General features: G+C 45.8%; 1 long non-coding RNA gene across 1 annotated transcript in view; it reads right to left on the bottom strand.

Moving 5' to 3' along the window:
• Positions 1-8633: 8633 nt before the first annotated feature.
• Positions 8634-14267, bottom strand: part of LOC107742191 (uncharacterized) — a 21471-nt gene continuing 15837 nt past the window's right edge. The window contains exon 3 of the long non-coding RNA XR_001640289.1: positions 8634-8646. This is a non-coding gene — a long non-coding RNA (uncharacterized LOC107742191). The remainder of the gene's footprint in view (positions 8647-14267) is intronic.

Here is a 14267-nt window from a genome sequence, read left to right on the forward strand (position 1 = left end):
TTTCTTTATTATATCAATAGTACACTAAATGATGGATTATGCACAAAATCACCATACATGATGAACTCTAATTCACTCTAAATTCTAATAAAATACTAATTTACATCAGTGTTAGGAACAATTGGCTCATTGCGCCTGTTTCTGTGCTTAATAGCCCAGTTTGTGGCATGTGTGGGGGACTGTCACGATAGCCAGTGGCCAGCAGCTAGTGTTTGGACAAGACCATGGATATTCCAGTGGCTTTTGGACAGAACTTTGTGGTAAATCAGTGGTGTGGTTTTGCTTCTAGTTGTTCAGATGAGGCTAGATACAGACACCTAATAAACGCAGGGCCATAACCATTTTCAATCCAACCTAAAGGGTCTCCTGTTGTGCCCTCTCCTCCCAATAGTATAATTGTTAATTAAACTAATTTATTTATTACTTAAGTATCCAAATTGAAATTTTCCTATAAAATGGTATCTGTCTCTGTTCCAAAACTCCTTGTCACGTGGAACTCTGCACTCAGTCTTTAATTGGATTGAGCTGTTCATTTAATTTTGCAATGAATTAATCATAATATTCCCAATACTGTTAACTGTAATCAAATCAAACACAACTGTCTATGCCATAGAGATATCGGGCAGGAGATGACGGTCTTGTTCTTTCTGTTAGGCAAACACACTCACACACACTGGATAAGAATGAGTGCAGTTTTGGGCTAGAGGACAGGTCTGAGTGAATGGATGGATTTGTGTGTTAATGCAGGGCTGCACTGGGAGAATAATGAGGTGTAGCATATCAGACTAAGTGGCTAATGGGCTGTGAAGTCATTAGTGCAGTGTCGCCTGCTCTCTTTCTCTCTGCTTCTCCCTCTATTTCATTGCCTGTCTTACTATCCCCACATATTTCTTAGTTTTGTGTTGTATCTGTTCTCTGTATCTCTGTCATATGATGCACTAATATACACATACATACACTCACTGTACAATGCATTTATAACATGTTAGGATGAATCTCATGAAATCTGTCCATATCCAGGGCAAATGTTGCCTTCTTCTAATGTGAAATGTGACAATGTGATGAATGGTTGACTTTATATATATATATTTTTTTTTATGTACTCATGCAGACGAAGGCGTCATATTGCTGGATCTGAGATTCCACAGAGGAAGATTATTGCTCAGAGGCTGCTCTTTTATAACTATCTGTTCTCTGTATCTCTGTCATATGATGCACTAATATACACATACATACACTCACTGTACAATGCATTTATAACATGTTAGGATGAATCTCATGAAATCTGTCCATATCCAGGGCAAATGTTGTCTTCTTCTAATGTGAAATGTGACAATGTGATGAATGGTTGACTTTATATATATATATATTTTTTTTTATGTACTCATGCAGACGAAGGCGTCATATTGCTGGATCTGAGATTCCACAGAGGAAGATTATTGCTCAGAGGCTGCTCTTTTATAACTCTGAGAACCATGGACATGTGGATGTTTTACATAATTTAAATCTCAATTTTGTCACAGCTTTTTTTATTTTTTTTTGTCACAGCATTTAACAATGAAGTATTAACTTAACTGTTACATGTAGAGTATAGTGCTATTACATTAATGATGATAGTATAGCTCAATTTTGTCTAGCAAGAATAGGATGAGAATTGTTTTTTTTTCTTCTTCAAAGCTTTGTCAGAAAATTTACCCTGAAAATCACTGTGATGGTCAAGTGGAAATCAAATTCAACTCTTCTGGTGGATGGGCTCTGACTTTATAAAGGGCAAGTCTGTCTCATCACCAAAGAATACACTGGAACATTTTGATCTTCTTCAACAAACAAATTCACACATTCAAGAAAAAATGCTAAATAACCCGTTTTTAACCATGAATTTGCAAGAGCAGCCAAATGGAACTCTTTGACATATGACATATATCAAAACCCCCACCTGACAAAATAGGAAATGTTTCATCTGATTGCCACATCATTGGTTTGAGATTAAAATGACACATCTTCCTGTGTTTTGAAAGGCTGATATTCACAAGAGGCCTATATGAAACATGTGATCCGTGAGGAATCCATGAGCTGGCCCTTTGAAGAAAGGTGCTCTGGTGAAGGTTAGGTCCTTTCCTGTTTGAAATACTGCTGCGTTCTTTGGTCTGTACTTGTAGATTTTGCTAAGGCACACATCATTATTACTAGTGACAGCATGCCTTAGCCCACAATAAGGTTAGCGAATAGAACAAAGCCTCAATTATTACACTGCAGCATCAGTTAATCTGTTAAAACACTCTAGCATTGTGGTGGCAACTTTCACACTGGCAAGTACCATTCACGTTATAATTTTTAATAAGGATTGTAATGATTATATTTGTGTGTATGTGTGTCATGTTATAAAAAATAGAGAAGTTTTGCACAAATACAGTCATGGTAGAGTCACTGTGTCTATAACGTCTCGGTTGCGTATGTAACCCTCGTTCCCTGATGGAGGGAACGGAGATGTTATGTCATGACAACATTAGGGGTCTTACTTGGGAGCCCCAATCACCTCTGACTTTAAGAGAAAACACCAATGAGAATTGGCTAGTGGAATTTGCATGCTAAGACACTTCCCATGCATACGGATATATAAGGTGACAGCATGCATCCACTCATTCAGGTTTTACGCTGAGTAGCTAAGAACGTGTCCCAGCATCAGCGAGTGGTTCAAGGTTGCAGCATGGGGACATAAAGTCTCCGTTCCCTCCATCAGGGAATGAGGGTTATGTATGTAACCAAGATGTTCCCTATCTGTCGGTCTCTACGAGTTATGTTGTGACGACATTAGGGGTCTATGGAAAATGCCACAACCTGAAAGCCGTCACAACCCTGTGGCACTGCAATGCTGACAAGCCATGGTGTCAAGACAAAGCTACGCCAAGGTCGTAACCTTCCCAATGCCCCAGCGCAAATTCACTGACCTTGGTACCTAGGCATACCAAATGGTGAGTACATTGCTGCTGGAGAAGGCCATGCTGCTGTTCCGTCCACAACAATTTTGGAAGGGATTTCAACCTTCAATGAAAGATTGATTCAAATCTTTCCTGTTTGTTCTTTCAGCCAGGCAGAACGATGGGGAAGTGAGCCTTCCAGGAAAAGGTCACTACAGAGACCACATCCTACCCGTAGGGAGGTAACATGTGGACATACTGATATGGACTGACCTAGGGAGCAGTACTACATATGGAATGGGTGGGTGTTGGCGCATGGCGAGTTCGCAGAGTCTGACTGCCGGGGTGCTGGAGGATGGTAGACCAGATTTCTCCGTCTGGGGAACTCTACCGGGAGAGGAAAGGTGCTCGCATCCCTGTGTGAGGGGGAATGGCTCAGCAAGCGTGACACAGAGCCAGTTCTTCCCTCCAATTACCTGTTACCCAACACACGGGAAGAAACCGGCTCTGCACAAAGGTTTTAGGTGTCACCCAGCCTGCAGATCTAAATATGTCTGCCATAGAGGCGCCATGTGCCATCAACCAGGAGGAGGCAACACTCCGGGTGGAGTGAGTTCCCACCCCCAGGGGGCACGGCTCGCCTTGGGATTGGTACGCCATGGTGATGGCATCCACTATCCAGTGGGCCAACCTCTGCTTGGAGACATCCTTCCCTTTCTGCTGACCTCTGTAGCAGACAAGGAGCTGCTCAGAGCTTCTGAAGCTCCTGGTGTGGTCCACGTATATGCGCAGCGCTCTTACGGGACACAGCAACACCAAGGCTGGATCTGCCTCCTCTGAGGGCAGCACTTGCAGGTTCACGGAAGGGAGTGGTGGGAACCTTGGGCACGTATCCAGGCCAGGGTCTCAGGACAACGTGAGAGTAGGCTGGCCCGAACACAAGGAACTCTTCGCTCACCGAAAAGGTTTGGAGGTCCCCGACCCTCTTGATGGAAGTGATCGCGATCAGGAGCGCTGTCTTAGCAGACAGGAACTTAAGCTCAACCGATTCCAGTGGCTCAAAGGGACCCTTCTGAAGTCCAGCCAGGACAACAGAGAGATCCCAGGAGGGTCCTGAGGATCCCCTCAGTAACCTAACGATCAGGTCTGCATCATGATGTGCTGCAATAGCAGCAACATACACTTTCAAGGTGGAGGGTGACAGCCCATGGTCCAACCTTTCTTGCAGGAAAGACAGCACGATTCTAATTGGGCATCTCCGAGGTTCTTCTCGGTGAGAAGAACACCAGTTCACAAACAAACTTTACTTCAAGGCATAGGCTCGCCTAGTAGAGGGAGCTCTAGCCTGAGTAATAGTGTCAGCCACTGCTGGTGGCAGATTACTTAGGTCCGCTGTGTCCTGTGCAGGAGCCACACGTGGAGGTTCCAAAGATCTGGATGTGGGTGTCATATGGTGCTCAGGACCTTCTTTCTCAGGGGCATCTGCAAGGTCCGGGTGAGCCATTAAGGCGCAACAAACACGACCTGTTCCTCGTCCTCTCTGACCTTGCACAGTGTCTGTGCGAGAAGGCTCACTGGGGGAAATGCATACTTGCGTAGAGTCCAGGGCCAGCTGTGTGCCAGTGCATCCATGCCCAGGGGGGCCTGCGCCAGGGAATAGTACAACTGGCAGTGGGAGGAATCGTGGGAAGCAAACAGGTCTACCCGAGCTTCTCTGATTCGACTCCAAATCATCTGGACCGACTGGGGATGGAGTCGCCATTCTCCAGGGAAAGTGAGCTGTAGTGAGAGCTAGAGGTCTGCTACCCGACCCGAGCCCGACGGGTACCGAAATACTTTCGGGTTTCGGTTCGGGTTAATGTTTAATGAATAGCTTCGGGTTGGGCTCGGTTTATAGCTAAACTAAAACTATATGCAGGCTACGCTGCTTTCATAGACGCATGCACACACATTATTGCACATGACAACACAGCACGGAAACTTTTATTAGTAAAATAGCTTCGACAGGCTACTGACTCGCAACGTTATATTTCTCTGCAATGAGGGGGTAAAATTGCTGTTTTTGAAGGAACTAAGCCTCATTGCTTGTAGAGAGAGATGTGCAGACGCAGGTTCACACACGCAACTTTCATCTCTCTCTCTCACGCGCGCTAATTCAAATAAATTATATAATTAATTAATTCAAATAAATGCAATCTTACCGCACTGCATCTCTGTGTCTGATTTAAAGCAGGCCGGATGCTAACAAGCCTTAACTGATGAAAATGACCATAATTTGCACGATGGAAGAATTATCGTCTTGTCGTATACAACCATTCAAAAACTGGTAAGTTTTTTTTCTTTTGCCTTGTGAACTGGCCGAGCCTTAATGATTCTGTTTCTTTACATGTATTTGTTTACTGACCGTTGCATGCAATCGTGAAATACAGCATTTTTTTAAATTGGCTATTTGTTGTGTGGAAAAAAAAAAGATGTCGGGTTCGGGCTCTAAATTTAACTGTGCCACTCGGGTCGGGTCGGGTCAGGTCAGACGATCTCGAGTATGGACCGGGTTCGGGCTTCACTTTAAAGCCCGTGCAGACCTCTAGTGAGAGCACATCCACTGCGCGATTGAGCTCCCCCGGAATGTGGATGGTGCGCATCGTCTTGAGCGGTGTCTGACTCCAGAGGAGGAGATGACAGGCGAGTTGTGACATGTGATGTGATCGAAGACCACCCTGCTGGTTGATGTACGAAACAGCCGCAGTGTTGTAGGTGCGGACCAACACGTGTTTGTCCAGCAGCAGGGGCCGGAACTGCCGCAAGGCCAGATGCACTGCCAGCTACTCCAGACAGTTGATGTGCCAAAGCAATCGAAGCCCTATCCAGGACCCAATGCTGCCTGCCCGCTGCACGTAGCGCCCCAGCCCATCTTGGAGGCATCCGTCGTGACAACGACATGCCGAGACACTTGTTCTAAGGGCACTCCGGCCCGTAGAAAGGCAAGGTCCGACCAGGGGCTGAATGAGCGGCAACACATCGGCGTGATGGTCAGTCACGGGAGTGTAACCAGTGGTCTGTGGATATGAAGCAATCCAAGCGGCGTGACTGTGGCTGCAGCTGCGGATGCCATTTGCCCCAGGATCCTCTGAAAGTGTTCCAGTCATACCACCGTCCTGCCTCTGAAGGAACTCAGGCAGTTCAGCACTGACTGGACGTGCTCTTTGGTGAGACGTGCCGTCATACTACCCGAGTCTAACTCCATACCAAGAAAAGAGAGGAAGTGTCGAGACATCAAAGTATGCGTACTTCAGGTCGATCGTTGCAAACCAATCCTGGAATTGAATGCATTTGACGATGCGTTTCTGTGTCAACATCTTGAACGGAAGCTTGTGAAGGGCCCTGTTTAAGACTCGCAGATCAAGGATTGGCCAAAGGCCACTGCTTTTTTGGGCACGATGAAGTAACGGCTGTAAAACCCCTTCCTCATCTCGCCAATTGGACAGCAATCTCCTCGCGCAGAACAGAGGTGTCTTGGGCTTCCACCAAAGTCTCGAGAATGCCACTGAACCTGGAGTCGAACCGTCCAAATAAGCCAGCAGGAATGGGTTGGGCAGCGCAAGCCATGCTCCCAAGCTCCGTACGAGTGGCACCAAAAGGACAGTCGACGTACCTGCAGTGGTGCAGCAATCGGGAGTCCTGCTGTATGGCCCAGAAGGCATTGTGTTCAGGCTCATCGCAGCAGAATTCCCTATATCCCCAGACAAATTGGCTAGAGACGTGCTGGAAGGTATGGCGGCCCCAGCCATGGTGGGCGAGGGTGAGGAGGCTGCGCGTCGCTCACTGTCAACCCACGAGCCTTGCAACCCGGAGGAAAAGGAAACTGATCTTTCTTTGAGAATGTGGTAACAGAAAGAAAAGAAAACAAAAGATTCTCCACCTGGGCTTCCACCGTGGGAAGGAGCAGCACTGTCATCACCACCTCCTGAAAAGCAGTCTCTCACATCTCCGAGTTGCCCGTATTAGTCTTCCTAGAGGACTTAGCGGCCCTGTGCGACATGGGGGGCGCCTCCTTCCTGCGTGTAGCTCGATGTGCCTGCCTTGATGTTGTCTCAGCATGGGACGGAGCAGCTGTGGAGGATGCAGGAGGCCGCCTGTGACGACAAGCAGGCTGAGACAAGGCCCGCTATGGAAAGGTGGCAGCTGGAGGATCATGTCGGGGCAAGATGTGCTGAATGGCCTCAGTCTTCTTCTGCACTGCCAAGAACTGCTGGGCAAAGTCTTCGACAGTGTCTCCAAACAGGCCAGCCAGGGAGATGGGAGTGTCAAGTGTCAAGAAAGTGTACTTTGCCAATTTCTCTCATCTTAGCCAGGTTGAGCCAGAGATGCCTCTCTTGGACCACTAACGTGGACATCGCCTTCCCGAGGGACCGTGACTTTTGTCATCCGGAGAACGAAGTCAGTTGCCGTGCGCAGCTCCTGCATTAACCTTGGGTCAGTACTACCCTTGTGGATTTGTTTAAGTGCCTTGGCTTGGTGGACCTGCAGGATAGCCATGGCATGCAGGGCAGAGGCGGCTTGCCCGCAGCACTATAAGCTTTGGCAGCAAGAACCGCCGACATCTTACAGGTTTTGGATGGGAGACATGGACGATTCCTCCAAGTGGCGGCGTTTTGCAGGCACAGGTGCAACCACTCTCTCCACCTGGGTAATGTCGACGTACCTCCTAGCCGCCCCGTCATCGAGGGTAATGAGGACGGAGGAAGAAGACGTGCGGTTTCTGGCCATAAAAGGGGCCGTCCACGACTTTGTCACTTCCTCATGCACCTCCAGGAAGAAAGGAACCGGGGCAGAACACGGTTGTGAGACACGCTGTGCGCAGAGAAACCAATCAGGGCTGGGCGGTGTATTCATCTCCAGCCCGATGCTCACGGCTGCCTGCAAAATCATGGCCACCAACTCCGAGTCGGCGGTGACAACAACACCCGAGGTGGCAGCCCAACCGAATCTTCATCCTCAGAGGGCAATGGCCCATCCCCCGATGCTGCTATTGACATCTGATTCTCAGGCAGCGCTCTGAATGAAACGCTGGGACCGCCGTGAAATGGGCCAGCAGAATCACTTAGAAGCTGCACAGGACAAGTGCTGCAGAAGGAGTGAGAGGTCCGTGGGGCTTGGCCCGGCGGAGAGGCTCTCACTGTAATCCTCAGATCTCCCAGAGCACTAGCTGGCTGTCTTCTGCTCGTGGCAGAGAAACCGGAATAGATAATGGCAGAGGGGTCTGCCCTTGTCCCTTTTAAGAATGGAGAGATGTGAATGCAGGGTTGCCATGGTCATGCACTCAGTGCGGGCATGAACCATCCACAAATGCGTCTTCAACGTGCTGAATGCCCAGACATGGAAGACAACGCTCGTGGCCATCATCAGAGGACAGGAAACAACCGCAACCAAGAGGACACGGACGAAACGGAATCTTTAAAAACATGTGAATCGTCCATGATTTGCTTGTAAGGGAAACAGGTCAATTTAGCTCAAAGGGAATCATTTAAGATTTTAAAGGGACTTTGGACAGAATCACTGTTTTACGGCTGATCACTGAGACGGCCAGCGATTCATTGAACGAGCCGTATAACATAACAACTCTGCAATGGATATCAATATCCAAAATATAGTGAAAACACTATTAATTAGCACAGTAACAAGATCGGCAGCTTAAGACATTAACTTGTAAGCACAAAACTTTTGACCTCTGCTTCTCACAGAACACACCCTCAAAAAGCGCGAAATCTGATGGTGTCCTGAGTATTTAAACCGGGTTGTTGGCCACATCCCAAATGGTGTTTTGACCAATTAGACACTGTCTTAGCTCGGGGTGTTGCGATGTTTCTCCTCCCAATTCATAAATCAAATGTTATCTTATCAGTCAAAAGGTCCGAATTTTCCCGCTCTTGTAGAGTATAATTTTGGACATAATTTCTATAACAAGAATATGATACATTTGACAAAGAATTGATTGGAAGAAACGTTTCAAGCAAGAAGATTCAAACACGCATACTAAACATGAATATGAAGTTATTCAATAGTTATTAAAAAGACATACACAATACGTGATTAAAACATATCAAATCTTAAATTGTCTGATTCGGTCTGATACCCTACAGCTCTTTTAGGAAATCTGCTTTTTTAGATGAAGCACCCAGGGGAATCGCTGAGGGACACTGCTGTCTGTGCCGTAACGCCACATCGAACAGGTTCTTTAGCAGAGGAGAAAGGCTTTGAGTAACACTCTGCTCCGAAGCAAAAATCTGAATGAGTGGATGCACGCTGTCGCCTTATATACCTGTATGTACTGGGAGTGGATTAGCATGCAAATTCCACTAGCCAATTCTCATTGGCATTTTCTCTTAAAGTCAGAGGTGATAAGGGCTCCCAAGTTAGACCCCCAATGTCATCATAACATAACTTGAAGAACTGGATACAGCCACTGAATGTCCAATAGTGCATGCCAGCAGTTTCAGTATTGGCAGTACTTTCTGCAAAAAGATATTGTTAAATTGACCTTAATCATTAAGAGATACACCCCTTCAGATATTTAGCAATTTATTTCCTTTCAGTTAGGCTACATTTGTGTTTTCCATGGATGAAGGTGACATCTGAACCTGATAGCTCTTATATTATTGTTTTCAGAGGCAGTTTTCATGTCTTCTCTGCTGTCTTCTTCTTCGCAATCAATTGCTTAAATTTCAGATTTCTCAACACACAGTTGGCAGATGTTTATAGGTTCTGCAGGTGCCAGTAAGAGGCAGATTACATCTAACTGCCACAAATAGCATAAATTATATTAGCATATATTCTATCTAATAGTCTAAACTAACAGTTCTTATAGAGAAGTGTATAACACAGAGGCTAGGAGCGCAAAGTAAAAAAGAGACTACATAAAAAACCTCATAGAAAGGGGTACAAAGTCCCCTGCGCTTGACCCTTATCTGCCTCTGGGGATTGGCCCTTGGATGAAATCCCCTGGCTCTGAGGAACAACTGAAAAGGTCTCATGTGCAGGAGGCCCAAAGGTATCACCATGGATACAGCCGCCATGAGAATTAGAACCTTTTGAAAGTAATGGAGAGTAACTTTTTTGGGGAAGTCGTGGCCCAATGGTTAGAGAGTCGGACTCGTAACCCAAAGGTTACGGGTTCGAGTCTCGTACCGGCAGGGATTGTAGGTGGGGGGGAGTGAATGTACAGCGCTCTCTCCCACCTTCAATACCACAACTGAGGTGCCCTTGAGCAAGGCACCGAACCCCCAACTGCTCCCCGGGCGCCGCAGCATAAATGGCTGCCCACTGCTCTGGGTGTGTGTGTGTTCACTGCTGTGTGTGTGCACTTTGGATGGGTTAAATGCAGAGCACTAATTCCAAGTATGGGTCACTGGAATGGCCTGGAAGGGCCAGGTTTGCCCACCCCTGCTTTAGGGTGTTCAGAATGGATTTGACACAGGCGGGAGACAGCTGTGTCTGCATTGTGATCAAATCCCATACAACCCCCAAATACATTGTCCTCTGGGCGGGAGAGAGAACTCTTTTCTTGCCACTGAGTCTCTACCCAAGAGACTTGAGATGAGTGAGGATGACATCCTGATGTCAAAGCGCAAGCTCTTGAGACTGGGCCAAAATCAGCCAGTTGTCTATGTAATTAAAATGTGGATGCTCTGGAGTCGCAGCAGAGCCAGTGCTGCATCCATGCATTTTGTGGATGTGCAGGATGACAAGGTTAGTCTAAATGGAAGAAGCCGATACTGGTAAGCTTTGCCCCCAAAAGTGAACCTCAGGAACTTCCTGTGTTGTGGCAAAATTCCTATATGAAAGTATGTGCCTTGAGATCATTTGTCACAAACCAATCCCCGGACTGGATCTGAGACACAATATTTTTGATTGTCAACATTTTGAACTTGTATGTTCTGAGGTAGCGGTCAACCTACGAAGATTCAAAATTGAACGCAGCCCCCCATCTTTTTTTGGGAACCAGAAAATACCGGCTTTAATAGCTTGGTTCTCTGTCTGCAAGAGGAACATGTGCTATGGCCCCTTTGTCCAGCAGAGTTTGCAATTCCTGTGTAAGCAAAAGCTCTTGTTCCTGATTCATGGTAGTGGAGACCATGCCATTGGAACTCGGAGGACAATAGATCGATGTTCGGTGTCATGAAACAAGGCAGGAGACGACGAACATGTAACATTTAGCTGGAAACCGCTGCCCCCTGTAACATCAGTGGTGGCGGAGATTGTACAGCGTTCCCCTGAGGGTGCCCGGAAGGATCCCCTACTCTCTGTTGGAATTGTTTGCACCCCTCCCTGAGGGTACACACCCCCACAGTCCTGAGTGCACCACTCTCAGGACTTCTTTTTGGTCGCGATGACCATTCTTAGGTCTGGCTTCCTCTGGTGGCTGAGTGTGGCGAGCCACTCCTCTTTATGAGGGGGTGCACGACTCACCACATTCTCTTTCTGGGATTCCCGCCTCAGAGGAGCCAGACCATGTTGGGACTGGGTGGCTGTCAGCCATGATACTTGAGCATGGCAAGGGAGAAACTTGTGGAAAGCTTTCTCGTGCCGCTTTGCCTCCCGGAACCTACTGACGACTGTGTTGACAGAGTCATCAAATAGGCCAGAAGGCGACACAGGGGCATCACAGGAGGAACACCTTGCCCCTGTCCTTGATGCCCAGGTTAATCCATAAGTGCCTCTCCATGGCGACCATAGCAACCATAGAATGGCATGAGCCGTCTGCTTGACAGATCTGAGGGCACAAAGGCACGGAATGAATAAGGCTTACTCGATGAATGAGTTATCTCGCCATGGATATCACCAAAGAAGGAGAGAGACCATCACTGAGGTCCCTCCCTTTGGCCACCTGACAGAAATCTGTCATCCAGATTGGAGCATCTGGGGGTCTCTTGCTCCTGCTGCCAGTCTAGCTTTAACCGGGCGTCCTGAAATGCTCTTTGTTTGCATGTTTCAATGTTTACGAATAGATTAAATAAAAAAGGACATAGTTAATCTTGACTATCTATATGTCATTCTAAAGGTCTAAGCCTCAACCATCGATGATAGATCGCATTTTTTCAATGGACAGCTTATAAGGAATGTATTTGCTAAATTTGTGTAAGCAGTACTCATCAAAACATGCATAATAAAAATGGAGTACATACCAGTATGATCGCAATAACGAGTGGCAAACGCATCTACTGATGTAAATCCCGGTTTAGTTCAAAAGGTAGGGGGTCCACAGAACAACATCCCATAGAGCTTTTTTAGTCCAGTGAAACAATAATGTTGTAATATGGATGGTTATTCCTTTGTTTACGTCACATTTTTTCAGGGAGAATTATTGTTTGTATTCATTACGGAATAACTTACATGCCAAAAAACGGTGTCTCGATAGTGGAAAGCAACATGGTTTTCTAGTCTACAGTGTTAAAAACTAAAAAAAAAAGTCAAAGATAGGTGAATCTTGTCCATAAACATCCAAACTTTGCAGCCGTTTGTAGTGACGCATTGCTATGCACAACCTATCATTGACTCTTTACAATTCCAGCAAGTGACATTATGGAAGCGATATGATTGATGGAAAATCTAGCCAATGAGTGCACGATTCTAATGATATATGGGAAGTTTACATTCCTCACATGGACAAGTTGTTGTGTTTATGTTCATTCAGACCCTCTCCGTGCTCAAAATTGTGACTAGCTCATGACGTGCGCTGTGACGAACCTGTCATCTGTCAGGGGGTGTGGTACATATCTCAGCTCTTTGTACAAAAAAGTTGTTTCTAGCTAGTATTTGCTGGGCTAGGAATGTATATATAGCATACAATTATATATATACAGAGGTGTAAAGTATTTAAGTAAATGTAATTAGTAACTGTACTTGAGTATCTTTTCTGGTACTTTGTAGTTGTACTGAGTATCAAAGATATTAGCAACTTTTACTCTTTACTTCACTACATTTTTGAATGAGTATCTGTACTCTTTACTCCACTACATTTGAAATGAGTGTTGCAGTTACACATTACATTTTGCATGGACCTAGCTTTTTCTGCAGCAGTTTATTTCTGCTACAAAAGACATGATACTGCCTATTACAGGTCACTGAAAGTACTGCATCTTATGTGTTTTGCGCTTACTCACCCAAACTTTTCAACAAGGCTACTTTATGTGAATGCGAGTTCCTTAGCAAGTATTTGTGAATCACAGGTGTTTTATATATGACATCTGTATGACCGGCCATCAGCGTGTGATTACTGACTGTATGACCGGCCATCAGTTTGAATGCTGAATGTCTGGCCATCAGAGTGAATGTTGATTGTATGGCCAGCCAGAGGATAAAAAAAAACTACTACATAGTCTAAGAAAAATGTTTGCAGGAATCAAATTTTTCATGATATCTTCCTCAAATTTGAAATATAAACTCATGAGACGTGCCTTTCAAATCATATTTTTTTTCTGGAGGCACTTCGGAGTCTATAACTTTTTATCTTTATGAGCATTATCAACTCTGGATGCTGGATAGTAAAGCCCAAAGGGTCTTCTTTCAAAAGATAAATTGTGTATGCAGCACACTGTTGTCAGGAACTGTTACCATTAAGTTGGACGAAGTGACGGTGCCGTTTAACAGGTTAACCTGGCCACTGCCCAAGTCACCACCTCATATGTTATATCATAGCAAGAGGAGCGCTCAGAGTCTGCGCTTTCTAACTCCATCTCTGCAGAAGCAAGAAATTAGGTGTCTTCTGCCCAATCGGAATAAGCACCACAGCGCACTCACGATCTGGCGAGAGCATGAGAGAATGGGAAGGACCCATCTCTCCTGCCTCAGCCAGTTTGACACGTGAACTCCATGATCTTAAAGAGGGTGCAGCGGCTCACTCCTCTTGAAAGAATCGAGCCGAGAGCGGAGCACTTTGATGGGAAGTGCATCACAGTGCTCACATTCTCCCTCAAACCCGAGGGCAGCGTGCTCATCCCCCAAACACTACTTATGTGAGTAGATGGGCCATGTACAAGGAGGCATGAATCTCTTACCAGATTCACTCGACATGATTGTGGTTGCAACTTTTAAGTTGTTTTAACTTTACTTTTGGTGCAGAAGGACTTTGAGGATTGGAAAGACAAGGCCACAGCCTAGCACAAATGTTACAAGATGTCACACCCTCAATAGGTGCGCAAGCCAATAAGGAATTGTACATTTGGAGGGACATTTTATGATTGTTTATATTCTAGCAGGGTGTTTTGCATATAAAATTTGAGTGATTCATACAACACTAAAGTGTAGCAGAGTTTGCTAAATACTGCTTTGGAAGAAAATAAATAAAATTAT

Source organism: Sinocyclocheilus rhinocerous, unplaced genomic scaffold (genome assembly GCF_001515625.1).
Source record: "Sinocyclocheilus rhinocerous isolate Xijiao unplaced genomic scaffold, SAMN03320098_v1.1 scaffold1457, whole genome shotgun sequence".
In the NCBI taxonomy this organism is placed as follows: Eukaryota; Metazoa; Chordata; class Actinopteri; order Cypriniformes; family Cyprinidae; genus Sinocyclocheilus; species Sinocyclocheilus rhinocerous.